Source organism: Eptatretus burgeri, chromosome 1, assembly GCF_056783735.1.
Source record: "Eptatretus burgeri isolate ZD-2024b chromosome 1, Ebu_testis_v1, whole genome shotgun sequence".
Taxonomy (NCBI): domain Eukaryota; kingdom Metazoa; phylum Chordata; class Myxini; order Myxiniformes; family Myxinidae; genus Eptatretus; species Eptatretus burgeri.
In genome coordinates this window covers 80,050,549-80,078,442 of record NC_140961.1, presented here as the reverse complement: position 1 = coordinate 80,078,442, position 27,894 = coordinate 80,050,549, and the positions used below count along the sequence as shown (strand labels likewise).

Below are 27,894 nucleotides of genomic sequence, written 5' to 3'. Positions count from 1 at the left end.
CATCTCCCCCCAAGACTACCAGCAAAGATAAGAACACCCCTATGCATTAATTGGGGTCATGCTGGTCCTATGAGTAAGTCCAGATATAATCAGCTCAGAGCTGTAGGAGTAGTAACACAACACAAACACTGGTCCATGAATTAGAGTAAGGATTCATTTGTCATGTTCTCCAGAGGGATTATTGGTGCAGAGGGATGAATGTGACTTTGTGAACACCCTGTTGATTATTGGCTAAGAGGCATTTTAAAGGTCTTACCTTAGAAGTTCAATTCCATGTTATTCATCGAATGGATGCACGTGAATGTGCCATTGATGTTTCTGGGTTAATTTTGCTCCGAGTATATAAATATGGTGCCCGTTCAGGAAAAACTACAAGACACAACATCAACTTTGCTTCTGGAAGAGGTTAATTTGTATTTAAATGTCTGATGATTGTTTTATATTTATTTATACGTATTTGGACTTGAATATAACTGTCATTAATCAAAAAGGCTTTGGCATTATCGTGCGATTTTAAAAAATATATCCAAAACAAACAAACTTTCATTTTCAAAATTTTCGAAACTTTTTTTGGCTAAAACACTCCCTGGCATTCATTGACGAACTTTGAAAGTTTGACGAAGATCCATTTAGCCATCTTTGAGAAAAATGGTGACATGCACAGTCAAGCGGCTCCCTTATAGTAAAGAATTGCAAACCTGGTCTCAGCCTCTGTCCATGTTCCAAGTGCTTCCCCTGAATTAAGCTGGTCACAGTACCATGTCACAATCTAAATCTAATATACTGCACTTATTTTTCTCCTCCATATAATATATTTACTGGTTTCTCAATGAGTCATGATGATGATGGATGGAATGAGTCAGAGGCTTGACGGATCTCAAGTTCACGCAAGATGTTTGAACACCCTTGTGAGTGCAAATTTATTTATAGTGTTGAAACTGTTGCTCACAGGACAACCACACTCTGAGGTAGCAAGCAGTGAAATTCTAATGTGTCGATGATGGATATCTGAGAAGACAAGAACAATTGCTACTTGTGGTTTAGAAAGGTATTTGGAATTTGCTCAGGATCCCATCAGTAACTTGTCTGCTATTCATTGTAACATGCCATGGGAATTTTAACATCCACCTGCTGATGCTTGTCGCTCAACCTCAACCTAAGGACAGCGCATATCGTGATGTTTGCAAAGCCATCAATCCAACAATTTATAATCAAGTCGGGAATCAAATCCAAGAAAAACAGTTCACACAGAGGTAAATGTGCTCGCTCTGTATTTAGCTCTCGCTGTTGCATTTCGGATCAATCAACTTTTGAGCCTGACAGGGTAGCCTGGAGGTGTGAACACACACCTCTAAGCCGTCTTGCCTGAACTTCTCAGTCATCTATAAACTCTCATCCCAGTGTTTCACTGGCAGGGTTATTCATCAATGTGTGTGCCGTCCATCAGATGGAGGTTAACTTGGGTGTCAGGTCTGTTGGCATTATTTGGTGGACGTTAATTATCCCATGGTGTCCTTCGCGAAGAGTAGGTGAGATATCGCTGGCAACCTGAAAAAATTGTAGATGCCTGCCAGGACCACAGCCGCACCCTAGCAAACGATGTGCTTCATACCTAACAAGAAGAAGAAAAAGAGCAATTAGAGATTGCAGACACTCGCCAGGACTTCTTTTGTGTAGTGTGTTGTGTGATGTTTGTGTCGTTTTGTGTGGTGTATTTTGTGTGGCGTTTGTGCACTGGTGTGTTACGTAATTAATAAGAGACAAAATTAGAACAGCCACTTTATAATGACTGAGTAACAAGACGTCCTGCTTTGATGCAACCCTGATATTATTGAACATCTGACCCTGACCCATGACGTTTTTCATTATTATTCAATTTAATTCAGAATGGGATTTAAATAAATTCAATTCAAATCAAATGGAACACCAAATCGGTGCAGTCCTGCATTGGAGTCAACAGAAGGAACCCAAACAAGCAAAAAATAAAGATGAAGTCATGAGGAGGAACCTGGCGAAGAGAAACAATTTCAACGGACAACGAAGTGCAGACAAACAAACAAATGACAACTTGGCAAAACAGCTCCAAGTACAATGGCACTCGATCGAGTGCATACATCTGCCAGGTGTAACAGTTCACGTTTTGTATCCCACTGATGGGCTGGATCCGAACCAAAATTCAATCCACTTGTTCTTGTCACCTATTCAACTCATCCATCTTGTTTTGCCATAACTCATCCACAACTTTTTGAGATATAGTGATAGATTTAGTTTTAGCACAATCTATCAATTTTAGAAATTAGGCCTGTGTTGACCTTTTAACCTTAAACTTAATTGGTAATTGAATTCAGCGACCTGACATGAAAACGCTCTTCAAATTTTGCTAAATTGGCCTTTTGGCCTATTTTTATATTTTGGTCTATGTTTACCTCAAAATCAATAGATGGTTGAATTTGTTGAGCTGACATGCATATGGTCTTCAAATTTCAAGTCAATCAGATGAAAATTGAGGATTTCAGAAAATTTGGCCCAATTTGGCCAATGTTGATCTCAAAATTAAAAGGTGGTTGAATTCAGGGAACTGTTTTGCAAATGTTCTTCAAATTTCAATTCATTTGGATAAAATTGACAATTTCAGAAGCAATTAAAAAATTTGGCCAATTTTGGGTTGACCTTATGGCATATGTTGACCTTTTGACCTCAACCTACGTCAAAAGTACGAGCCAGTTCAATTCAATGATCTTATATGCACATGCTTTTCAAATTTCAAGTCAATCGGAAGAAAATTGAGGATTTTGGAAAATTTGGCTCAAATTGGCCTATTGGCCTATGTAGACATTTTCGGTCGACTGAATTTAAAAAAAAAACTTCAATACGGGACCGTCGCAGGGTCGGTGACATTAATCTCTGAAAATTTCAGAACAATCGGTTGAGCAGTTCGGGCTGGAGGTGAGCGGACAAACACACACACACACACACACACACACACACACACACACACACACACACACACACACACACACACACACACACACACACACACACACACAGTGACAACTTGGCAAAACAGCACAAAGTAGAATGGCACTTGGTGGAGTGCATACCTTTGCCAGGTGGAACAGTTCCTGTTTTGTATCCCACTGATGGGCTGGATCTGAACCAAAATCCAATCCGGTTGTTTTCAGCACCTATCCAACTCCCCCACCTTGTTTTGTCATAACTCGTCCACAACTTTTTGAGATATAGTGATATTTTTAGTATTTGGCCCCATATATCAATTTTAGAAATTCGGCCTGTGTTGACATTTTGACCTTGAAATAAATTGGTAATTGAATTCAGTGACATGACAGGAAAATGCTCTTAAATATTAAAGTCAATTGGATGAAAATTGAGGATTTTAGAAAATTTGGCCCAAATTGGCCAATATAGACCTTTTGGCCTATGTTTACCTCAAAATTCGTCGGTGGTTGAATTCAGTGACCTTATATGCAAATTCTCTTCAAATTTCAAGTTAATTGGATTAAAATGGAGGATTTTAGATATTTGACCTACGTTGACCTTTTGGTCTATGTTGACCCCTAAATTAATAGGTGGTTGATTTCATCGACCTCATACGCAAATGCTCTTCAAATAAATTTCAAGTCAATTGGATTAAAATTTAGGATTTCAGAAAATTTGGCCAAATTTTGCCTGTTGGTCTATGTTGATATCAAAATTAATAAGGGTATGAATTCATCAGGTCAGGTCAGGTTAGATCTGTGACCTGCTACAGGTACCATGTAAACCTGTACTAACCTGTTCCATGGTCGGGTTGGTGGCAACAAAACTGTCTCCCCCACCAGGTTTTTTGGTGAGGAGGGTGTTTGGATATGTACACCAAGCAGGATGAAAAACAAAACCTACCAAAGGGTGGAGGAGCTCCTTGTGAGCCAACGGCCATCCATATCTAGTGCCCAACTGTGTCTGCGGACGTCCTCCTGCAGTTGGGTTACTTTTTATTAGGAGGTTGGTGGCAGGAATGCAGTCCGGCCACCATAAAACCCTTCATTCCGGAAAACACAAAAACGCAAAAAAAAAATCTGAAAACCCACTCTGTGGGAGTACCTCCTGTACAGCTTCCCTTCGCAGGGGAGCTCACCGGATGACGGGATTGGGGGCAAAGCCTTCGGGACCCCCAATCTTTGATGATAGGAGGGAGACAACGGGGAAACATTCCTGGGTCAGATTGTGGGAGAGTGTGTCGGAGTGGTGCTGAGGTGTCGTCCACAAGACGGCGGACTCCTTGGGTTAACCTGAGGCGGTCCCTTCGGATGAGTGCCTGGAATGCCCTATCCCTGAGAGGATGATCACCTGTCTGTTATCACCTGAGCTCAGGCGTTTGGACATCGGTATTGCAGCACTCTCTGAGGTTCAGACGGGATTGCGGCGAGATAATGGTGGGTGGTTACACCTACGATTGGTCTGGTCACTCTGATGGTTACCAGACTCAAGGAGTTGCTGCAGCTGTGTCCAATAAGCTGACCCCAATGATGATTGAGGTAACACCAGTCAACGAGCGTATGAGACAAAGGATTCATCACTCCTTCGGTGTCATTTCCCTGGTCTCTGTCTCAGCTCCGACTAAGGCGAGTGATCTCACCGTGAAGGATGCATTCTACACCACTCTCGAGTCTGTGGTTGATCAGTGCCCCAGATGAGATACACTTCTAGTCTTGGGGGATTTCAATGCATCGACTGGAACTTATAGGGATGGTTATGAGATGTGTGTTGGTCCCCATGGGTCAGGAACTATGAACCACAATAGCAATAAGTTCCTTGACTTTGCAAGAAGTCATGGACTTAGGGTGGCTGGTTCATGGTTTCAGCTCCCACAAGCTCATCGCTGGACTTGGTATTCCAACGCTGGTGGTGTGGCAAAGGAGACTGATTATGTCCTCGTTGATGGTCACTGGAGGATGATCCAGAACGGCAGGGCCTACCAGAGTGCTCAATTCCTCAATACTGACCACTGGCTTGTTGTAGCAAATCTAAAGCTGCACCTTAAATTAAGGAGAATAGTACCATCCCAGCCTCGGCTGGATGTTGGCAAGCTGAAGGATGTGAGGGTAGCTGACGAGTTTGCGAACAGGCTGAATGGACATTTGGGGGGTCTGGGTGCTTTGGGGGGTCCTGAAGAGTCGTGGAGTGCTTTCAAGAACACCGTCCTTGATGTTGCCGGTGGATGTTTTGGAACTCACCGCAGGGCAAAGAAGAATTTTGTGTCTCAAGGGACACTGGATACCATTGACCAGAGTCGCAGGGCCAGGCTGAATGGCAGAGCTGAGCTGTTCAGGGAGCTGAGGCGTAAAACTGTATGTGCACTAAGGGTGGACAAGGAGGCCTATGTGCAAGGAATCTGTGAAGGGGGAGAGCATCACCTGTGGACAGGTGATTCTCATCCCGCTTCCAGGGGAATTCGTGCATTGCGTTCATCCAAGCCCATCCCTCGGAGCACTGCAGTTCGAGCCGAGAGTGGTAGGCTCTTGACAGAGGAATCTGAAGTGAAGGCCCGATGGGCTGGTTTCTTTGAGCGGTTGTACCAGGCTGATCCACCAGCTGTCGAGTTGGACGTCAGGGGTGTTACAATCCCTGTTAGTCCAGGCATTTTCGCAGAAATATTTGGTCAACCTTCCACAAATTGCAACAAAAGCAAACTCAACAGATTTTGATTCCTGGATATGTCTTCAGTGATAGAAAAAAAAGTCCCAAGGGATCCTCTGGGGGGAAAGTCCTGAAATCATGGAAATCCAATATGGCCGCCACCGGCTTCGGGGAAAATGAGAAAATTGTAAAGATTGATATTTTAATGTGTAAATATATGTTTTTCTGCATTCTAATTGTTTCTAGTTATGGTCAGTATATTGATATACAAGAATAATTCTAAAACAGTGAAATGTATTGAGGGTAAAATAAAAATTATAGCTTTTTGTCCAAAAACATCAAATTTTTGTCCCGACAAAAAAAATATTTACCTGATACTGATTTTGGCTCATGGACAAAAAAAGAAGCGTTGAAGACACAAGATGAAATCAAGTCTATGGCAATACAATATAATTATGTAAATCATTGAAACATGACAAAATTCACAATTCCACTCGGGGCAATCAGAACTGCCTGACGAAGGTTTCGAAATGAAAATGAAAAGTCGCATTAAACTCAGAAACTACAACCATTATAAACGTACTGTACGTGTTGAGAAAAATCAAGCATATTAAAGTGAGAACTCGACAATGTCGTCATCATCCTCATCATTGTCACATGAAGTGTTTGTGCAGCCAGAGCCCCTGCAGTTTCCACAAGCTGGAGTGCACTCAATGTTGTGCTTCTTGCATGTGCATCTCATGGTGCTACATTCAGCCTGGCAGTTGCACCTAATGACACGGAACATCTTTTCAGGAGCTGGAGCTATTGATGTCTGAAGTGGCACAAAACCCTCGTCACACTTCTGCCAACCCCAGTCTGTTGGAAGAAGTTCATCTGCACATCCCTTCCATTATTGGACTTGCAGATACACGCGCAGGCTGTGATACTTTGCTGCTTCTGATGTTGGTGGTAACGTCTGTCGTTGCACGTGAGAGGAGCTCCAAGCCACCTTGTCCCATTACCGCTGATACCGGAGGGTGTCCAGGGTGTCAGTTCACTTTCCGTTGTAGATTTTCACCAATGTTTTTTCTTCTGCATCTGCCACATCACATACGGAAGCTGGGTATGTATAAAAAAAACCTTGGCCTGCTCACGGAATGTGTTGTTTGCTTTGAACTTTTTGAGGGAAGCTCCCTTTCCAATCCCATGAAGACGAGATGTCGTGTCGCACCCACGAACTGCATGTAGAAACAGTATGTGCTTGCATATGTCTGTACCAATCATTTTCTTTGTAGCCTTGATGTTCCAGGTGCGAGGCTTCTTCGTGTTCTTCTTTGGCTCGGGACAAAAGAAGAGCTCATGGGATTCTGAGCTTGCATGGTAGCATAGGAGGACGAGGAGGTCTGTGTCATCACCAACTAACACAGTGTTGGTGACAGTAGCAGACTGCACGGCCTTCAGTACAATCAGGAGATCAGCATCCCGCGAGGCATGGTGTGTCTCACAGTTCTTCTGAAGCTCTTCACTCAACATAAAAATGAATCGCTGTTTATTCTGCCTATTGGCAAGAAACTGTTCCTTCTTCATTGTGAGACGCATGTCAGCTGTAAATGTCACAGTTGTGCCAGCATTCCCTTTAGACCGTATCTGGTGTGTCATGTCCTTCGTATTGGTACTCTCATAACCATCAAACATGACTATGGCATCTCCGTACTTCTTTGTTACATAATCAGTGAACTGGTGGCATATGTCTCTGCATGTAGATCCACGAGACCATGGAATGCGTTGAAAAAGTGCCATCCAAAACATACTGTTTCCCATCATTGGGAATATCGGCTGGGACATCGGTTCCAAGAAGATCCCAGATGGCATCAGCAAAGACTGGCTTGTGTGCTTCTCGGAGCTGAAGAGAGGAATCAAGGAGGGCTGGTGGATAGCTGCACAGTTCATATTTGAAGGCCGACTCCAGTTCTTCTGCTGTCTGTGCAACAGTGATCAGTCTCTGGAAGAGGAGTTGTGGGTCAACCTGGACTTGCTCTCCATCAATCTTGACAGATGACTTCATGCCGGGGGTGACAACTTGGTCTTTCCTCTTAAATGTGTACTCGGCAGGTGTTTTCCCATCCATAGATTTCAATATTTTGGCTCCTACAGCATGTGCTGTATCGACGTTGATGGTGGGGTGTGCATGAACTCCAGTGGCAATGTTCCTCAGACGTGGATCACTAATGAACGGATTCCGTTCCTGTAAATACTGAAGAGCTGATAGTGTGTCCTTCCAGTCACGAGATTGTCTTGCCTTGGTCATGTCCTTCTTCTGCTCTCCAGTGTTGTAGTTCACACCTGTGAGCTCCTGCATTGCCTGGTTTATTTCTGCACAGGTCGGCATTGATAGTAGCCATAACAGCCGTTGTTGCTCTGTCATTCCTCGCCCTCGTGTGAGCCCCCCGCTGGTCTTCAAACTTCTCATCAGAACTTGATCGATGATCAGGTCAGATGAAAGACCTGCCCACAGGCGATCACTTCGTCGAACCACATGGAACCCCTCATCAAAACGTTGTTGGACATTGGGATGTTGTTTTGAGGTTGGACATCTGCTGCAGATACACCCTCGCAGATTTGGCATACAGGTTGTGGCCCGAGGCTGCCAGGTAAGGCAGCATTTCCTGGATGGCCTGCAGATGTAATGCCCAGTTCCCAGTGCGCTCTGCCCAGATGTATTTGCGTACAATGTCTAGCATCTCCATATACTGAACCCAGAGTGCTGAAGTTCTAGAAGATATCTTTGCAGACTTGGCATGCTTCTTAAGATGGTTTTGATTCGATTCAAGACGTCAGACTTGCATACTTCTTCCACAGACTGGGGTTGGCAGAAGTGTGACATTTTGTGCCACTTCAGACATCAATAGCTCCAGCTCCTGTAAAGATGTAACGTGTCATTAGGTTCAACTGCCAGGCTGAATGTAGCACCATGAGATGCACATGCAAGAAGCACAACATTCAGTGCACTCCAGCTTGTGGAAACTGCAGGGGCTCTGGCTGCACAAACACTCCATGTGACAATGATGAGGATGATGACGACATTGTCGAGTTCTAACTTTAATATGCTTAATTTTTCTCAACATATATAGTAAGTTTATAATGGATGTAGTTTCTGAGTTTAATGCGAATTTTCATTTTCATTTCGAAAACTTCGTCAGGCAGATGTGATTGTCCCGAGTGTAATTGGGAATTTTGTCATGTTTCAATGATTTACCTAATTATATTGTATTGCCATAGACTTGATTTCATCTTGAGTCTTCAACATTTCTTATTTTTTTTGGTCCAGGAGCCAAAATCAGTATCAGGTAAATATTATTTTTTTTCGCGACAAAAAATTGACATTTTTGGACAAAAAAGCTATAATTTTTTATTTTACCCTCAATACATTTCACTTTTTTATAATTATTCTTCTATATCAATATACTGAGCATAACTAGAAACAATCAGAATGCAGAAAAACATATATTTACATATTAAAATATCAATCTTTACAATTTTCTCATTTTCCCCGAAGCCGGGTGGTGGCCATATTGGATTTCCACGATTTCAGGACTTTCCCCCCGGAAGATCCCTTAGGACATTTTTCTGTCACTGAGGACATATCCAGGAATCAAAATCTGTTGAGTTTGCTTTTGTTGCAATTTGTGGGAGGTCACCCGACATTTTGACTGTACTATGTTGCTGACCCTCCAATCAACTGTGGTCCACCTTCCCTTGTGGAAACACGGGCTGCGTTGAACCGGTTGAAATTGGGTTAAGCTCCAGGGATCTGTGCATCCATGCTGAACTTCTCCAGGCTGGTGGAAATGCTGTACTTGTGTCGTTGCATGCAGTTTTGTGCTCTGCCTGGAACACAGGCATCATCCCAACAGATTGGAAGAGGAGCCTTGTTGTCCCTATCTGGAAAGGGAAGGGTGATCGCCAAGACTGCAACAACTACCGAGGGGTGACGCTGCTCTCAGTGCCGGGCAATGTCTTTGCTCGGATAATTCTTGACAGGGTTCACCACCATCTGCTTGAGCACCAGCGTCCAGAGCAGTCAGGTTTTACACCAAAGAGGTCAACAATTGACCGTATCCTTGCTCTTCGGGTCCTCACCAAACGCAGACGAGAGTTTTGGCAGGGGCTGCTTGCAGCCTATGTTGATCTCTGTAAAGCATTCGATTCAGTGAATCAGGATGTCCTCTGGAGGATTCTTAGTCTTCGTGGGGTGCCAGCAAAACTGATTGATCTGATGTCTGAACTCTACTCTGGTACTGACAGTGCTGTGACATGTGGTGGTAACATCTCTGACTTATTTCCAGTTGTTACTGGAGTTCATCAGGGGTGTGTACTGGCCCCCACACTTTTCAGCACTTGTATGGACTGGATTCTAGGGAGGAGGTCGGAGAGATAAAGCTGCGGTGCATCGTTTGGGAATGTCAAGATCTCGGACCTTGATTTCGCAGATCATGCAGTCATCTTTGCAGATACTTTAGATATCCTTTTGGGGGCCATCGAGGTGCTGAATGAGGGGTTGGAGCCGCTGAGATTATGGGTTTCTTGGGTCCAAACAAAGATACAGGCTTTCAATGACATCTTGGATGCTGCTGTCCTGTCTGTGTCTGTTTGTGGTGAGGATGTTGTGGTCGTGGAGAGATTCACTTTCCTTGGCAGTGATATTCATCTCTCTGCTGGCTGTGAGTCAGAGGTCGATAGACGTCTGGGTCGGGCCTGGAGAGTCATGGATTCACTGGATCATGGGGTGTGGCGCTGCCGGTATCTGTGTTGGAGGAGGAAAGTCCGAGTCTTCAGGTTCTTGGTGCTTCCAGTCTTGCTCTCTGGATGCGAGACTTGGACTCTGACCAAGGATCTGAGATGGAGACTTAATTCCTTTGGTACCAGGTCTCTTCCGAGAATCCTTGGCTATCGCTGGTCGGATTTTGTGTCCAACGAGCGGTTGCTGAGAGAGACTCGGATGCGATTTGTTACCTGCATAGTCCGTGAGCGTCAGTTGTGGCTGTATGGACATGTGGCTCGTTTTCCTGATGCTGATCCTGCTCACGAGATTCTCTCAGTGAGGGAGTCTCATGAGTGAAGGAGGCCAATGGGCCGACCACGTGTCTCGTGGTTGCAGCAGGTAGACCGGCATCTCAAGGAGATGGGGATGGGCCTGGAATCTGCCTGGGGGATGGCCAGATGGAGGCCCCTGGAGTACCGGTGGAAAGTGGATGCAGTGACGCGCTGTTCTGGCACATGCTCCCATACCTGACCTGACCTGAATTCCTCGACCTGATATGCAAATGTTCTCAAATTTCAAGTCAATCGGATGAAAATTGACAATTTCGAAACAATATAATAATTTGGCCTATTTTGGGTTGACCTTATGGCTTATGTTGACCTTTTGACCTATGATAACTTCAAACGCAATAGGTGGTTGAATTTACTGACCTCATATGCAAATTCTCTTCAAATTTCAAGTCAAATGGATGAAATTTGAGGATTTTAGAAAATTTGGCTCGAATTGGCCTATTGGCCTATGTAGACCTTTTCGGTAAAGGAAATATTACCACACTTCACTGTCCAACTGTCACAGGGTCGGTGACATTATTCTCTGAAAATTCCAGGACGATCGGATGAGCGGTTTTGGCTGGAGGTAAGCGGACAGACAAACACACACACACACACACACACACACACACACACACACACACACACACACACACACACACACACACACACACACACACACACACACGGTGGCGATCAACATACTTGTCAAAAAAAAATTGCCAAGTAACAAACACAAACAAACAAACAGAGGCGATCAACATACTTGTTAGTTGGGGAAGAAATTTTTTGGACAAGAAAAAGACGTGAAGAGCACGATTTTTACAAAATCCACCCCCCTCTCCAAAGGCTGCATGGATACATCTAATTGTCCATTTCATTGACATTAAAATTGACAATTAGGCCAGGGAATCTAGTGATATACCCACCACAAATTGCAATAGAAACCATTCAAGTGTTTTTTCACTCTAAATATATACTATAGAATGACATACTAAAAGTCACCGAAAATCCAACTCGGGGAACATGTTTATTTTTCAAGATGGCCGCCAAAATGGCCGCCAACACTGATAATTTTAGAATCAGCCCATTATCAGCAAGTGATAGTGCTAAAAATATATATGTGAAACACTTAGGTACATGTTATTGGTCATAATAAACCCATTTCAGACATTTTTAAACGGTTCACGTACTTCAAATTCAAAATGGCCGCCCAAATGGCTGCCAAAACTGATGGTTTTAGAATCGGCCCGATATCAGCAAATAATTGCACTAAAAATATAATGTGAAACACTTAGGTATATGTTGCTGGACACAATGAACGTATTTCTGACATTTTTAAACTGGTCACACACTTCAAATTCAAAATGGCCACCAAAATGTCTTCCAAAACTCAAATTTTAAAATAGTAAAATATTAGCAAATATTTGCATATATAAATAACACGCTTATTGTAGGCATCAATAAACTATTTTCAGGCATTTTCATGCCCTCATGCATCAAATTCAAGATGGTCACCAAAATGGCTGTCCAGTAGCCTTATATCATTCATGTTTTTTTATGATTTGTGACCGAGATTCATGTCGACATCTTGAAATCAGTATAGGCCCTAGTTGAAAATGGTACACTTTAAAAATAATACTGGTGTACAGAATACTAAACCTTTGTTGGATACGCGCATTACATATCATCAGTGTCACTTTCTGGATCAGGCAGAGTCACATTGGAGCAATGGAGTCCTTTGCATTCCATACATGCTGGAGAACATTGTAGCCCATACTTTACACAGCCGCATCTTCCTGCACTTGCAGGAACAGACTTGCAGTCTTGCAGGAACAGTTGATTGCTTCCAGAAGATACGCAGGTGATGGTTTCAAGTTTGTGTGAACAGGAAACATCTTCCCATTTCTGGTCTTCCATCCCCAATCCTCAGCACACATAATGACCCCACTCCATTGTGGGATCTGATGATAAACGTGCTGGCTATGGTACTGAGCTGCTGATGATGTGGGAGGCAAGTTGCGAGGTTTTACACAGGTTGTGCTGGATGAAACCTTCTGGTGGAAGCATTGCAGTCGAAGGGCGTCCATTCTTTCGCCGGGTTTACCATTATACAAACAAACTAGGGCGTTTTCTCCAGCTGTCACAATGTCATCATGTGTGGCACATGGGTGTTTGAAGACTGAAGCCTGCTGCCGGAAATGTTCACTCGACTTGAGTTTCTTCAGAGCCACCGGTTTCCCAATGCCAAACAATCTGGATGTGCTATCGCATCCCAGTATGGCATGAGCAAAGAGAAGGTTATCACATATATCCTTACCAAGTGCGGCTTGAACCAGATTGATGTTCCAGCATCTTGGTGTCTACTTTGAATTCAACTTTGGTTTATGTCTGAAATAAATGTCAAAGGATGTTTCTGATGCCTGACTGCAGAGGAGCACAAGTAGGTCAGTGTCATCCCCAATAAGGAAAGTGTTCTTTCTATCTGCTGATGCAATAGTTGTTTGCACCATCAGCACATCTGCATCAGCCTCTGCATGCAAGACTTCAGTACCATGCTGTTCAAAGTGGTCGCTGAGCAGAGTTATAAATCGCTGTTTATTTGTCTTGTTGGCTCGAAAATCGTCTCTCTTCAACGGACACACCATTTCTCTGGTGAAATGCACGGTGGCACCGATATTTGATTTGGTCCGTTTACCATGTGTGACATCTTCGGTGGACGGCCCACCTTCGTAACCATCAAATACAATGATGGCATGGTCATATTTGCCTGCAACATACTGGACGTACCGACTACAAATGGCGTCATATGTCTCGCCACCATTCCATTGAATTCTGTGCAAGAGAGCACCACTATCTAGGACATACTGTACGTCATTCGGTAGGCTAGATGTCCTAGAAGCATCAGGAAGTTGTTTCCACATTGCATCAGCCAATGTAGTTTGTCGGGTGCAAGCAGTACGTTGGTCGTTTCAAGCAGTGCTGGTGGGTAACTACAAAGTTCATATGTGAAAACTTCATTCAGATCCCCACAGTGCATCACTGCAGTAACCACATTCTGGAACAGCAGTTGTGGGTCGATTAACACAGACTCTGTGTGCGTCTTCACAGCTGTTTTGGCCCCTTGGGTTTTCACTTGATATTTCTTCTTGAATACATATTCCAAGACTTTTTGACTAACCATTCCATCCAAAATCTTCTTTCCAACATTGACGACATTGTCAACATTGACCGAGTCACCTGCAGTAACTCCATTGTCGATGCTGTGTAAGCTCGAATCATCATCAAATGGGCTTTTTGATGACAGGAATGCCATGATCTTGTGTGTCTCACTTGTGTCCCTCTCTGTACATGCTGTAGTTAAGTCTTTATGTTGGTCGCTGGTGGAGTAGCGCACCGACGTGTACTCTTGCAAGGCATTGTTCACCTCTACACAGATAGGGTTCGACAGTACCCATGTGAGTCTCTGTGATTCCTCCATCCCTCTCCCTCTAGTAAGTCCTCCCGTAGTCTTCAGGCTTCTCATGAGAACCTGCTCAATTACCAGGTCAGTTGACAACCCAGCCCAGTAACGGTCTGTACGTCGCACTACATGGAGTCCATTCTCAAAGTGTTGTTGAACTTCAGGATGTTGTACTGGTAACTGAGCGAGTCGCTGGAGATACACGTAGATTGATTTTGTGTATAAATTGTGACCAGCAGCTGCTAGGTAAGGTATCATACCATGAAAGACCTGCAAGTGCAAATTTCAGTCTCCAGTACATTCCGATTTGATGAATTTCCGAACAATATCAATCATGTCCATGTACTGCAGCCAAAGTTGCGCTGTTCGGAGTTCTTTCATGGGGTCTTTTTTTTTTCCTTCATTGCAGAATTTATCTTCTTTAAGACATCTGTTGAGAAGGCACTCTCCTCAGCCACTTCTCCTATTATCAAGGTATCATACATAGCCTATACTTTGTGCAGGTCAATCGCGTCACCATTCAGGGGAAGCCTGTCAGTTGCCTGTTCGCCCTCTGTGTCATCCATTGGTTTTCCATCTGCATCACCCATTTGTTCACCCTCTGTGTCAACCATTTGTTTGCCATTTGTGTCACCCATTCGTTTGCCATCTATGTCACCCAGTCTTTCGCCATCTGTGTCATTCATTTGTTCTCCATCTTTGGCACTCATTTGTTCACTACCTATTTTTTTTTTTTTGTATACCTTGGTCGAGGCTCGTATGAGAGCTAACACACAACTCGCAGCAAGGAGGCATGAGACAAGAGGGGCAGGAGTGGAAGGGACAAAACAGTGGGGAACAGACACATTAGGTGAACTGTGGAAGGGAGAGGGATGGGGATGGGACGGGGAACATGGCGAAGAGAAGATGGACATTACAGGGACTTTCAGGAAGGAAAGCAGGGGAATTGAAGGAAGTGGGCTTGGGTGGATGATCGGGGGTAGAAAAGATCGAGGATTTGGATGGGGGAAGATAAGAGGTGGTGGTGAACAGCTGTTTTGAAAGCCTGGAGGGAAGAATGGGAAAGAATAGAGTGAGGAAGTTTATTCCAAAGGTGGGAAAAAAGAGGAATGAAAGAGTGAAGATGAGCAGTGATTCGTGATTTTGGTAGTTTTACCAGAAGGGGGTTGTTGGCGGACCTTGAGCGCCCTGTGGAAATGTGGTGGGGACAAATCGCAGAGAGAGCAGGGGAGGCAAGGCTGGAGAGGAGTCGGTAGAAGACAGAAAGACCACTGACCAACCTGCGGTGATTGAGTGAGAGGCCCAAAGACTCAGCTTCATTGCGGGAGATGCCGATGCTCTTAAATGCCCTGGTTTCGACAGCGTGAAGCCGAGAAAGGTGGGAGGCAGGAGCACCAGCCCAGAGGGGAGAGCAGTACTCCATCAGGCTACGGACAAAAGCTTTGTAAGTGGTCAGGAGCTCAAGAGGGCTGAGGAAGGACTTTGCATGACGGAGGATTCCCAGTCGGCGACTTGCTTTTGAGGCGAGGTTGGAAATGTGACTTTCCCAGGAAAGGTCATGGCAGATAGTGAGACCCAGAAGCTTGAAAGAAAAGACTTCTTCCAGAGGATTGTTGAGAAAGTGGATGGGGGGGTTTCTAAATGGTCCTTTCAAAGAGACATAGTGAGAGTGTGAGATTTGTCTGGATTGAAAGACATGTTCCACGTGTTGGATCAGTTTGTGATTTTATCCAGATCTGCAGTGAGCGAAGAAGCTGCTGCTTGCCGGTCTGAGGGATGACAGATGGTACAGCAGAGGGTGGAGTCGTCGGCAAAGAGAAATAGAGGATTTTCCAGAGAGTCCGAGAGATCATTGATGAAAACCAGAAAAAGAACAGGGCCCAGAACGCTACCTTGAGGAACTACAGCTTGCACAGGAAGAGGGGATGAAAGAACTCCATTTAGGGCCACACGTTGACTGCGACAGGAGAGGAAGTCTGCGAGCCATGAGTGGAGATGGCCTTGAATACCATGGGAAGAGAGTTTGGTGAGTATGGCAGGGTGCCAGACTGTGTTAAAAGCACGTGATATGTCCAGGGATACGGCTCGGATTTCCTGTCTGGCATTGAGGACCTCCATCCATTGATGGGAGAGCAGAAGCAGCATATCCAGGGTAGAGTGACCTTGTCTCAAACCAAATTGATGATTCGAAATCAAGCCCTTGGAGAAGAGGAAGGATTTCATGTCTGAAGCGATGATGGATTCCATAACCTTGCTGATGATTGGGAGAAGGCTGATTGGTCTGTAGTTACAGGGATCTGTTTTTGCACCTTTTTTATGCAGGGCAGTGATGTTAGCAGATTTCCAAGCAGATGGCAGATGACCTTGGGCAAATGAGAGGGTGAATAGAACAGAGAGAGGGTGAATAGAACAGAGAGAGGGTGAGCAAGAGCTGAAGAGCAGGCTTTGAGGACACGTGGGCTGATGCCGTCTGGACCGGTTGCAGAATCTGACTCGAGGTTTGAAAGCAAGCTCTCCACCTTGTCAGGAGAAAAGGATACAGAGTCCAGGGACAGTTGGGTGCGACTGGGTAAAGTGGGTAGAGATAGTGATGGGTTTAGGACACAAGATTTAGCTGCAAACACCGAGTTTAGACATTCAGCTTTATCACGTGTGGTATCAGCAGTGCGGCCATTTGAGGTAAGGGAGGGGATGGAGGGGGAACATACACCAGAAACAGATTTAATTAAACGCCACCAGGATTTTGAGGAGGGAGAGAGGTTTGAGAGTTCAGACTTGAGATGAGAAAGATGTTGTTTTCTGGCTGTCCTGAGGGTAGATACACACTTGTTCCGAGCTTTGTGGAAAGAACTGAGATTGCCTTCAGTTGGGTTTGCTTTCCATGAGGCAAAGGCAAGTTGTTTCAGGACAACTGCCTCGCCACAAGCTTCAGTAAACCAAGGGCGGGACGAAGGGTAAGACAACTGAACATGAGAGGGGATAAATCTGTGCATGAGGGAGAGCAAGTTTCTTTGAAAGAATTCCCAGGATGAGTTGATGTTTGAGAAAGTAGTGATAGGAGACCAGTCTGTAAGTTTGATGGCTGCTCGGAGACCCTGCCAGTCGGCTTGAGTGAAATGCCAGACTCGACGGCGGTGAGGTGGTTCTCTGATAACAGCCAGAGAGATGTCCACTTTAACAAGGACGTGGTCAGAAGAACCAATTGGAGCGAAGGAAGAGCAGCAGATATTGTCAGGGAAATTTGTCAAAATCAGATCCAGAAGAGATGGAGTACCATTGGTTGAGATCCGGGTCGGGAAGTTGACCGATTGAGTCAGTCCCAATGAGTCGCAGAAAGCTTTTGCTGAGGTGCCATGGCAGGTGAGAGAGGTACCCACACCTAGCCAACTGGCGTGATGACAATTGAAGTCACCACATAAGAGGAAGAGAGAGTTTGGATGAGAAGATAGAAGATGGTCCATGTTTTCGGATAGTGAGGTGTAGATGGAGTCATCACTGTTCGGTGGACGGTATAGTACACATATAAACATGAGGTGGGAATGGAGGGGAAGCCGAAGCCAGAGGTATTCCTGGGGGTGTGGGGGAGTGAGAGCAGTGCATGGAGAGTGAGGAATAGAGTCTTTGATGAAGAGAGCAACACCTCCACCAGGACGAGGCTCAGGTCTGTCATACCATAAGAGGGAGTAACCAGTGAGAGATACTTGGGAGTCAGACACGTCTTGGGAGAGGAAAGTTTCTGTTGGGCAGATAATGTCTGGTTTGTCAGTGGCAACCTGTATGAAAAGATCTGAAAGGTTTGAACGAAGGCCCCGGATATTTGAGGTCCACACTTTTTATGAAGAGGTAGGGGAGGAGGCTTTGGGTGCAGGAGGTGGAGGTGAGGGGGAGGGTAGGACAAGGGATGAGGGGGGGAGGTAAGGAGGGTTGCTGAAAGAGTGTGGGGTATTGCAGAATAGCGAGGGGAGGGGCCGAATGAGGAGGAGAAAAGGCTCTGAGGTGCTGGAGGAGAGGGAGGACAAGAGACAAGGAAGAAGGCAGTTGAGGATTTGAGGAGGTGGAGTGAAGAGATGGAGGTGAGAGGGCAGTGGAGGGAGGAAGGTTGGTGGATGAGAGGGGGTGCAACTTAGGGAAGGAAGTGTGAGGGGGATGAAGATGGGAGAAAGGTGAGGGGGGAATTTTTGAGAGAGGTGAGAGGGAGGCTTGGAGGGAGAAGAGTGGGATGGTTGCTTTGAGAGAGAGAGTGAGGGGTGAGGGGGTGAGTTGGCATTGAAATTGGAAAAAAAGAATGGTTGATGGAAAGCGAACATCCATGGCAAACTGTGGTTTTCAAAAGTTTTAGGTCAGAGATGCGATTTAACACAATTCTTGATGGATGCAATGAAGGCGAATTCAGAGAATGGAGAGAAGAAGTGCTGTAATAGTTGGATTTTTTAGGCAAGGAATGAAGGAGAGGTCGAAATGAGAGCAGTCTGTTAAAATAGCAGAAGAGTAGTGCATTGTGAAACAGTAAAGAGTACCACATGTGTGAGAGAGGAAGATGAAGCATTATAAGATCGTTTTTGTTGTTAATATTAATGTATGAGAGAGTTCAACAGATTAGGTCATGGAAGTGTAGAAAAAAATCGAGGAAGAAGACGAGGAGGAAGTTAAGAGGAAGAAGAAGAAGCAGAATCGGGAGAAGGTGAGTGTGTTGTTGTTGTTGTTGGGTATATATATTTTTTATTATTATTTTTTTTTTTGAGATAAGAAAGAGATTAGTTGGGAGAATGGGGGATGTTTGGAAAGTGGGGAGGATGAAAATTGAAGGTAATGGGGAGAAAAAAAAACAAAAAAAAAAACGATCGAACACCGAGTGGAACCGGTAGGCCTCAAGCCTAGGCCTAGGCCTCACACACCAGGTAAGAATGTTGACAAAAATACTCACAAAATAGCACGATTTTTGAAACAAAACCGAACTAGGAACACACAGTAACATGCAGGTGAGAAAATTAAACAGTTAAAACGGGACAAATAACAACCGGAAACTTAACTTTGAGAACGTCAGCAGGGAGCCCCGAAGGAGACCTCTCGCCGCTCCAAAACCGGAACCAGAAGTCACCCATTGGCATATAATTTCTCTGTTCCATGTTTGCTTCATCATCAATGTTGTTTACTGGTTCACGAGCATCATCATCATTCTCTTGAATGTTGTGTGTACAAGGTACTAGAGTACCAAATCTCTTTGCCGCCGGCATAGTGTTCAGAGCTGCATCCACCAGAAAGTGTCCCCGAAAGGCCCTGTCATATGCCTTAAGACATCATGTGTGTGACTGTGTTTTTAGCATACACAAGTTCAAGTAAGCGTTGAAGTCCTGATCCTGTCATGATGTGCCCGATATACCCCAGGAAGCTCATGAGCATATGAAAACCACCCAGTCGTAGTTCAATTGCATGCGAGTCACTGTCTTCTGGCTCGCTCTTTATGATTGTCATAGCTTTCCACCACAGTGGCTGATCGAAAGTGAAAATTGGGGTTGCATTGTAGCGTTTGGCATGGTCACACACAAACACCAACATGGAATATATACAGGACATATCACCAGGGTTCATGTCTATCAAGGGTAAAAAGAGAACAGATGACTGCCCCAGGTGTGGGCCCTTCTGCACTGCCGGCATCATTCCGGACCATGCTGGACGTGGAAAGCGTACTGTTAGGGAGATCTCCCACAGGAGGTCGAAGTTGGAAGTTCTATCCTACTCATTCTTGTCTTCCAGTAATCCATACCTCAGTGAGGCTAATCCACCCCAAGGAGATGTTATGTGACGTATGTTGATGCGACCCACTGCTGCAACATCTTCCAATGTAACAGATTTGCGTAGTACTCTACTTGTGGTCTGTGTCCTTGGAGTTACAGTGGCAATTATGCCCATGCCGTGGAAAGTGTTCAGGCCATCAATTGTCCTAATGTTATCGTCTCCATTGTCGGCCACATACTGAATGAATTGGCCTTCAGTGTTGTTTGGTATGTCTGTTCCTTGGGTGACTGCTGCACTGCGCTCAAATTTCTGCACTTCCTTACATGAACTACAGAAACCGTGTGTATAGAGAGAGTCGATGAGAAATTTAGACCTAAAATGGTGGTGCATTTGTATGCCTAAACCTATCTGTAAGGGAGCAGTTAGAACTCTTGGTCAAATGCATTGCATAATAGCTTGGCCCAACGATGCTATTTTCTTATCGCCATCCTTCCCAACTGCGAGTTTCTGAAGCAGAAGTTTCGATGATTCAGGTAAGAATGACATTGCCTCGTCAGTAGATGTCATTGTACTTGAATCTTGGTATACCTCTTTTGTCTCTTCCACTGATTTGACATCACATTTAATCAGTTTGGCAGCAGTCTCAATGAGTCTCATTTTCTCTGCAGTGTTGTTGCTTTTCTTGGGTTGACTCGAGAATTTGTGGAGGATAGCGGATGCTTTTGGCGGAATGTAACCACATTTAGTTTTCCATTGATCTCGGTGATGGTTATGTTGGCACCAAAGTGTTTTTGAAGTTGATCTTTCATGTAAGTAAATCCATATGATTCACTGTCAGTGCCATCCATAAATTCATCCATTTTATGTATTAGATCTTGTATAGTTGTTTGTTCATCGCCATTGGCCTCCAGATACTCGGCTACCTTAATGAAAGCATTTGCTCATACTGAGTTGGAGGGTCTGCCCTGCTTAGGCCGTTTGGGAGGGATCATTTATTCTGCAACGAACTCATTTCGTATTTCTCTTCCTGTTCTAAAGTTTGTGCCGCAGAGGTTGTGGTATACCGCATCCTGCGCATACTCAATTCCACCTCTGACAGTGTCTGACCACAAATCATTGCGTTCTTTGCAGACCTGCATTATGGTCTTCTGGAAATCCATTGTTCTGACTGAGATAAGTTTATGTGTTGGTTTGTGGGGTTTTTTTTGCATCGCAAACACCACAAAATATGCAGTTTTCTTTGTAATTGAATGCCATACTTGTGGATCGAAGTGCACATGGTGAACTACTGGGAGCTGTGGAGTCATGTCCTCGTTTTTTGTTGTCATTGACTATGCACTCCGGGGAACAGAACTCTTCCCTACACTTGACCTGCAGAACTTGGCTGGGCACAGTACTAATATTTCTGTTCCGCAACTCATTAGCCTTGGCAATGCCTTCACATTCTTTGATGCGTAATGTGGAAGTTGGCTCTCCATTGGATCGAGGTTCCTCACAGAAAACACACTTGTCCATGATCAGCTAATTACACTGTAATATGAGAAGAAAGAAACACTTTAGCACGATGACAACAATAATACAATGTATCCAACATATCTTAGAATTTCATTAATTTCTGAAATGTCTGAACCAAGGAAATTTCAAGATGTTTTATTTATATACTGTATGAATCCCAAGTAATTGCTTATATTTGGCTATTTATAAATACGGGCCCATAGGGGCGGGCCTGTAGGTGAAGTCTCTCTCTCTCTCTCTCTCTCTCTCTCTCTCTCTCTCTCTCTCTCTCTCTCTCTCTCTCTCTCTCTCTCTCTCTCTCTCTCTCTCTCTCTCTCTCTCTCTCTCTCTCTCTCTCTCTCTCTCTCTCTCTCTCTCTCTCTCTCTCTCTCTCTCTCTCTCTCTCTCTCTCTCTCTCTCTCTCTCTCTCTCTCTCTCTCTCTCTCTCTCTCTCTCTCTCTCTCTCTCTCTCTCTCTCTCTCTCTCTCTCTCTCTCTCTCTCTCTCTCTCTCTCTCTCTCTCTCTCTCTCTCTCTCTCTCTCTCTCTCTCTCTCTCTCTCTCTCTCTCTCTCTCTCTCTCTCTCTCTCTCTCTCTCTCTCTCTCTCTCTCTCTCTCTCTCTCTCTCTCTCTCTCTCTCTCTCTCTCTCTCTGAAAAGGCACATCCGCGGGTCCCCAGCAATATTCCTGGCAAGTTTTAATCATGCAAAATAAATAATAATAAAAAATATATTAATAAATAAATATTAATTGTGATGTCATTCGTGACGTCATAGCACCGTGTCCTGTCATTGGTCGACAGATAAATGGCCGTAACTTGGGAACCGCTCGTCCAATTAATATCAAACCTGGAAAAGCACATCCGCGGGGCCCCGGCAATATTCCTGGCAAGTTTCAATCAGATCGGACCGCCGATCGTGCAAAAAAATAATGAATAAATAAATAAACATTAATTGTGACGTCATTCGTGACGTCATAGCACCGTGTCTTGTCATTGGTCGACAGATAAATAGCCGTAACTTGGGAACCGCTCGTCCGATTGATATCAAACCTCGAAAAGGCACATCCGCGGGTCCCTGGCAATATTCCTGGCAAGTTTCAACCCAATCGGACCTGTGATCATCCAGTTATTAATAATTTGGGGAAAAATTGGCATGATAAGGTGAGAAGGTGGAACGACACCTTCAGCTGCCATATATACACCTTTTCACCACTGAAAAAGCAATAAAATGGCCATAACTTGGGAACCGCTCGTCCGATTGATATCAAACCTCGAAAAGGCACATCTGCGGGGCCCCGGCAATATTCCTGGCAAGTTTCAATCAGATCGGACTGGCGGTTGTCGAGAAATGGCGGTCGCAGACAGACAGACAGATAGACACACACACACACACACAGAGATTGCTGGAATTATAGATAGATGCTAGTTTTGGCGCCATTTTGGTGGCCATTTTGAATGTGAAGTCTGTGACAAGTTTAAAAATGCCAGAAATTGGTTTATTGTGTCCAATAACATGTACCTACGTGTTTCACATATATTTCTAGCACTATTACTTGCTGATATAGGGCTGATTCTAAAATTATCAGTTTTGGTGGCCATTTTGGCACCCATCTTGAAAAATAAACCTGTTCCCCAACTTGGATTTTCGGTGACTTTTAGTATGTAATTCTATAGCATACTTGGAGTGAAAAAAACACTTGAATGGTTTCTATTGCAATTTGTGGTGGGTTTGGCGATATATTTTCAAAGATTCCCTGGCCTATTGTGTGCGTAGTTTCTGAGAAGAAAGCAAATACGTCTTTTGGAGAACAACCTCCCCCTCCCCACCCCGTAAACTCTCTCTGTAGACCCACTCAGACCACGATATTTTTTTAATTAAATGCCATGAACAAACTTTGGTACATCATGGGTTTTTGTCCTTGGGTATGGCCAATATGGGGTGCGCTAAAGTTTAATCTCTCGGTTCTGCAGCCATGTGACTGCGTCAGGGGTGAGTTGGTGGAGGGATAAATGTCCTCCCAACAGCTGCTGCAAGGAACAGTGTGATGTGATGTGCTCCATCGTCTGGACTGCTCCGCAGTCACAGAATGCATCCAGACGAATTCTCCATCAGTGGAGGTATCTACCACAATGGCCCTGTCCAGTGCAGAGCCTGTTGAGGGCTGTCCATTGCCAATATGGAAAAGTGAAACTGGGTGAAGCAATGGTTGTATAATGTACAATATGTTTATTTGGAGCTGAGGCAGCCTCCCAGCTGGCCCTCCACAAGTCGGATTCACTTTGATGGGCTCCAGTAAGCAGCTCGGCACGATTACATGGTGGTTTTCAGGACTTAAGGTGACAGCGTGGATGTTCAATGAGAAGGTGCTGTGCTTGAATTTCAGGAAGCAAAATGCAGCTGAAGTATGGGGATGACTACACATCCCTTCAGATCGCTGGCAGAGCAATGTTGCAGAGGATAGGAAGCCACTTAGACTTTGTTGATTTGAGGGTTCCAGACAATGTTCTCATTGTGGCATTTCACTGCACGTCGATGGCCTTCGTATGGGCACACACCAGCCAGACTGATACACAACACTCTGCCGTCGAGTATATGAGGGCGAGAGCTGCCATGCATACGGTGTTAGTGCCGGCTCCCCACAATGTTCCAGTCAGTTTCCGGATAAGGTTTAAGTTTACCCTGACCTCCTTCTTGCATCTTTGTAGGTGTTCTTTGTACGTCAAGGACCAGTCAAATGTAAACCCCTAGGTATTTGGGATTGTGCACATTTTCAACTTTCACACTACAAAATGTCACATCTACCTCTGTATTTGCTGTGCGATTATCAAGACAGTGGGTGCAGATGGCAGTTTTGTTGGAGTTTGGATGGGGCTTTGATTTGAACAAGTACTCCTCCATTCTGCCCAGGTCTCGGGTGAGTTGGTTCCCCACAGATTTTAGGTTGGTGTCCTACGCTAGGAATGCAATTTCATCAGCATAGGTGAGTTTGAAGGAGGTATTCATGGCAGGTTGCTAACAGAGGTTAAAGAGAGTGGGGGCTGTAACAGATCCTTGAGGGAGGCCATTGTTTAGTGTTCGAACATGGCTGGTTTTGCCATTGAGGCTAATGCAGATCTTTTGCTCCCCAAGGAATACCTACATGAGTCTGATTGTCTTCTGACAACGGAAGACTTTTGAGATGTTGAGAATGAGCCCAAGGTGCCACACTGTCACAGGCTGATGACAGATCCAGCAAGGCAGTTGCCATCTCTTGTGTTTTTTTTCTGGATGCTAGCCTCGATGATGGTGGAGAGGGCAAGATCCTGATCACAGGTACTGTGACCGGACCAAATGCCCCCCCCTGCTCATCAAGAAGGCCTCCAGGGTGGGGGTTAAACAGAATAGTAGGGCTCTCTCCATCAGCTTTCTCATCACCGATAGCAGGGCTATAGAGTGGTAGTTACACGGCAAGTCTGCTGGCTTACCAGTTTTAAAGATGGCAATAACATTAGCCGTCTTCCAGGCTGGAGGAATTTGCCCTGTTTCATCAACAGCAGTAAGTAGGGCTACCAACCAGATATGACACTTTTCTCCAGGGTTTTGAAAGAATTCAGGGAAAATTCCATTGGCCCCTATGACTTTGCCATTTTTGGTTGCTGATTGTGTGCCATCAGTGTTTTTTTGTTTATATGAGGCTGAGAGATGGCTGCTCAGTGGGCTTTGGTGGAGGTTTTGGAAGTAATCCCTTTTCCCTCCTGCCTTTGTGATTTGGAGGTCGGTGCCTTTGAGGTCTGGAGGAGGTGATATGCAATTGGAATCAAGGGAAACTCTTGAGATGGCAGCATTAGTGCTTTCTGCAGCACCCAGTTTCTTCAGCAATGCCCATGCCTTGCGGCTGCTGTGGGTGAATTCTATTGACTCCACCAACTTCTTCCAGCACTTCAGATGTTCAGCGTCAAGAGCCTCAATTTGTGCCTGTGTGACGTCTGGGTTCCCAGTTTTGTTGTACTTCTTTCAGAGCCTTTCATTCTCCACTGTCTAGCAAGGTGTGTTGGTCTTGTGGAAGCTGCATGGTGTGGTATGGGTGGCAGCAAAGAGAAAGAGGTGTACAAATCATGTGTATTTTAATGGGGCAGGTGGTATATCCTCAATCTTGGATTCAGCTGTTTTGGGGAAAGCGGTCAAATCTGCCTTCCTGAAGTTTCAGCGTGTTTTTGGCTGGGAGTGCACCATCAGAATCTCGATACCAAACATCATTGGTGATGAAGGTTCTGGTCAAGTTTCATTGAAATTGTGTGTGTAGTTTATGAGAAGAGAGCAAAGACCTATTTTGGGGGGAAACCCCCTGCAGATCCCCTAAAGGGCCCAATTTTTTTTATTTTTGTAATGCCATGAACAAACTTTGGTACATACCTGATGATGAAGGTTGTGGTCAAGTTTCATCAAAATCGTTTGTGTAGTTTCAAAGAATAATTTTCCAACAATTGTGGGGAATGACTGACTGACGGACGGACGACATACCATCCCATAAACTTGTTGGAACTATGTTCCAGAGGAGCTAAAATTATGACCACTGGACCTGTAGCTTATCTGGGCCCTAGCTTAATTTTGTAAACCAAATTTGGTAGCATTCTGACTAATGGGTGGGGAGAAGAAGATTTTTGAAGGAATTTACGCAATCGCAATTTTGACACAATTCCATTCATGTAATCGGCATGACCTCCACAATTTACCACACTTACCAGACAAAGGAACAAATTTGATGATAGCCCAAATTTGGTAGCATTCTGACTGGTGGGACTGGAGAAGATTTTTGGAGGAATTTGCGTGACCGTCATTTTGACCTATGTAAAGTCACATGACTGGAAAGTGCTTTGCAATCCCCATTATCAGTCTGGAGCAGAAACTTGCTACCAAATTTCAGCTGGATCGGCCCTGCGGTTTAGCAAGAGAAGTCGAAATAGGAGACAGATGGACGGATGGACAGAGAGTGCATGATGACAACACCTCAGGAATTCCAATTCCAGACAAGCTAAAAAAAGAAGGAAAAGTAGGACCACTGGACCTGTAGCTTATCTGGGCCCTGTCCTAATGTTGTATCCCAAATTTGGTAGCCTTCTGACTAATGGGTGTGGAGAAGAAGATTTTTGAAGGAATTTACGCAATCGCAATTTTGACACAATTCTATTCATGTAATCGGCATGACCTCCACCACTTAACATCCCCACCATGGCCTGATGTTGTAACTCAAATTTGGTAGCATTCTGACTGGTGGATCGGGAGAAGAATTTTGAAGGAATTTCATGTCCGCCATTTTGACCTACTTAAAGTCACGTGACCATAACGAGCTATGCAATCCCAATTATCAGTCAAGAGTGGAACCTTGCTGCCAATTTTCAGCCAAATTGGCACAGCGGTTTGGCCGGAGAAGTTAAAATAGGAAATGGATGGTGTACGGCGACGATACCTTCTCTGGAATTCTAATTCAAGATAAGCTCAAAAGAGCATCACTAATCAGGTTCTTCTTTCCATGTGTAAGTTTGCTTTTTGACCTTGCCTTGATGCTTAGATCTCTCACAACATCTTTATTAATTGAACCATGTATTTTCCTTATTTGATGTGGTTTCTTGGGGTACAGATATGCCTTCAGCATGATAAATTATTTTGGGGAGAGTATGTGTGTCAAATATTTGACACACTTCTGGTCACGGAAATCAATTTTAGTAACGTTAACCACTTGTGCCACGAGCATGCACACCAAATTCCCTTCCACTCTCAAATCTAATTTTGCGGAGTTCAACTCCAGCCTGACCACGTCCGAGTCCTAATTAGGACCATAACCCAATGGCATTGCAGTATGTTGTCCTACACCACACCCCACCACCCCTCTTGTCCTCTCTGTTGCCCCAGTGTTTGGCTTACAATTTAAAGAGTGTAATTATATTCTTTAATTAATACCTAGCGATAAAACATTTACAATTACAAAGGTGAGGTGTGATGCATTAGTGCATGAAAATTTTTTTTTCCATGAAGCGTGGGTAGAAAATTGCATCACAGAACTTGCATGACGTGTCTCTTTTCTACAATAGGAAATCAATAGGTAGGTATTACATTGAAAAAATTCTGAAGTATAACATTTACTTCTGAAAGAAACGTACATCTTATTCATTGTCCAATTCTAAGCATGTTTTGTTTTGGGCGGAATTGTACTTCATTTCAAATACAATTCAAGAACACATTTTGTGAATGGCTCCAAGTCGGTCTTTAAAAATAGCCAGGGTACAATTAGGATGGTGAATTGCTGGTGGTGGGGGACAAGGTCCGTCACAGAGTTCGCAAGACAAAAAGTACACCTGAAACCCGTGAGAGCTCCAAAGGCCGAACCATGGGAAAAGCACATGGAATGGCAGAGGAAGAGCTAATTTTGCACAATAATGCAATCAAGTCTCTCATCAGCAGCCAGTTTTAAACAGAGATCAATCTTTAAAACGATCTTTGCTCGATACATACCG

General features: G+C 44.4%; 1 protein-coding gene, 1 long non-coding RNA gene and 1 pseudogene across 2 annotated transcripts in view; all 3 read right to left on the bottom strand.

Annotated features, from left to right (window-relative positions):
- The window catches only part of LOC147034822 (uncharacterized), a 497,607-nt gene that overhangs the window by 330,509 nt on the left and 139,204 nt on the right, over nucleotides 1-27,894 (bottom strand). The gene's annotated exons all lie outside the window — the stretch shown is intronic.
- The window catches only part of LOC147034824 (uncharacterized), a 41,671-nt gene continuing 14,644 nt past the window's right edge, over nucleotides 868-27,894 (bottom strand). Inside the window, exon 3 of the long non-coding RNA XR_015060523.1 lies at nucleotides 868-1,612. This is a non-coding gene — a long non-coding RNA (uncharacterized LOC147034824). The remainder of the gene's footprint in view (nucleotides 1,613-27,894) is intronic.
- Nucleotides 19,907-21,671, bottom strand: LOC147034825 (uncharacterized; annotated as a pseudogene).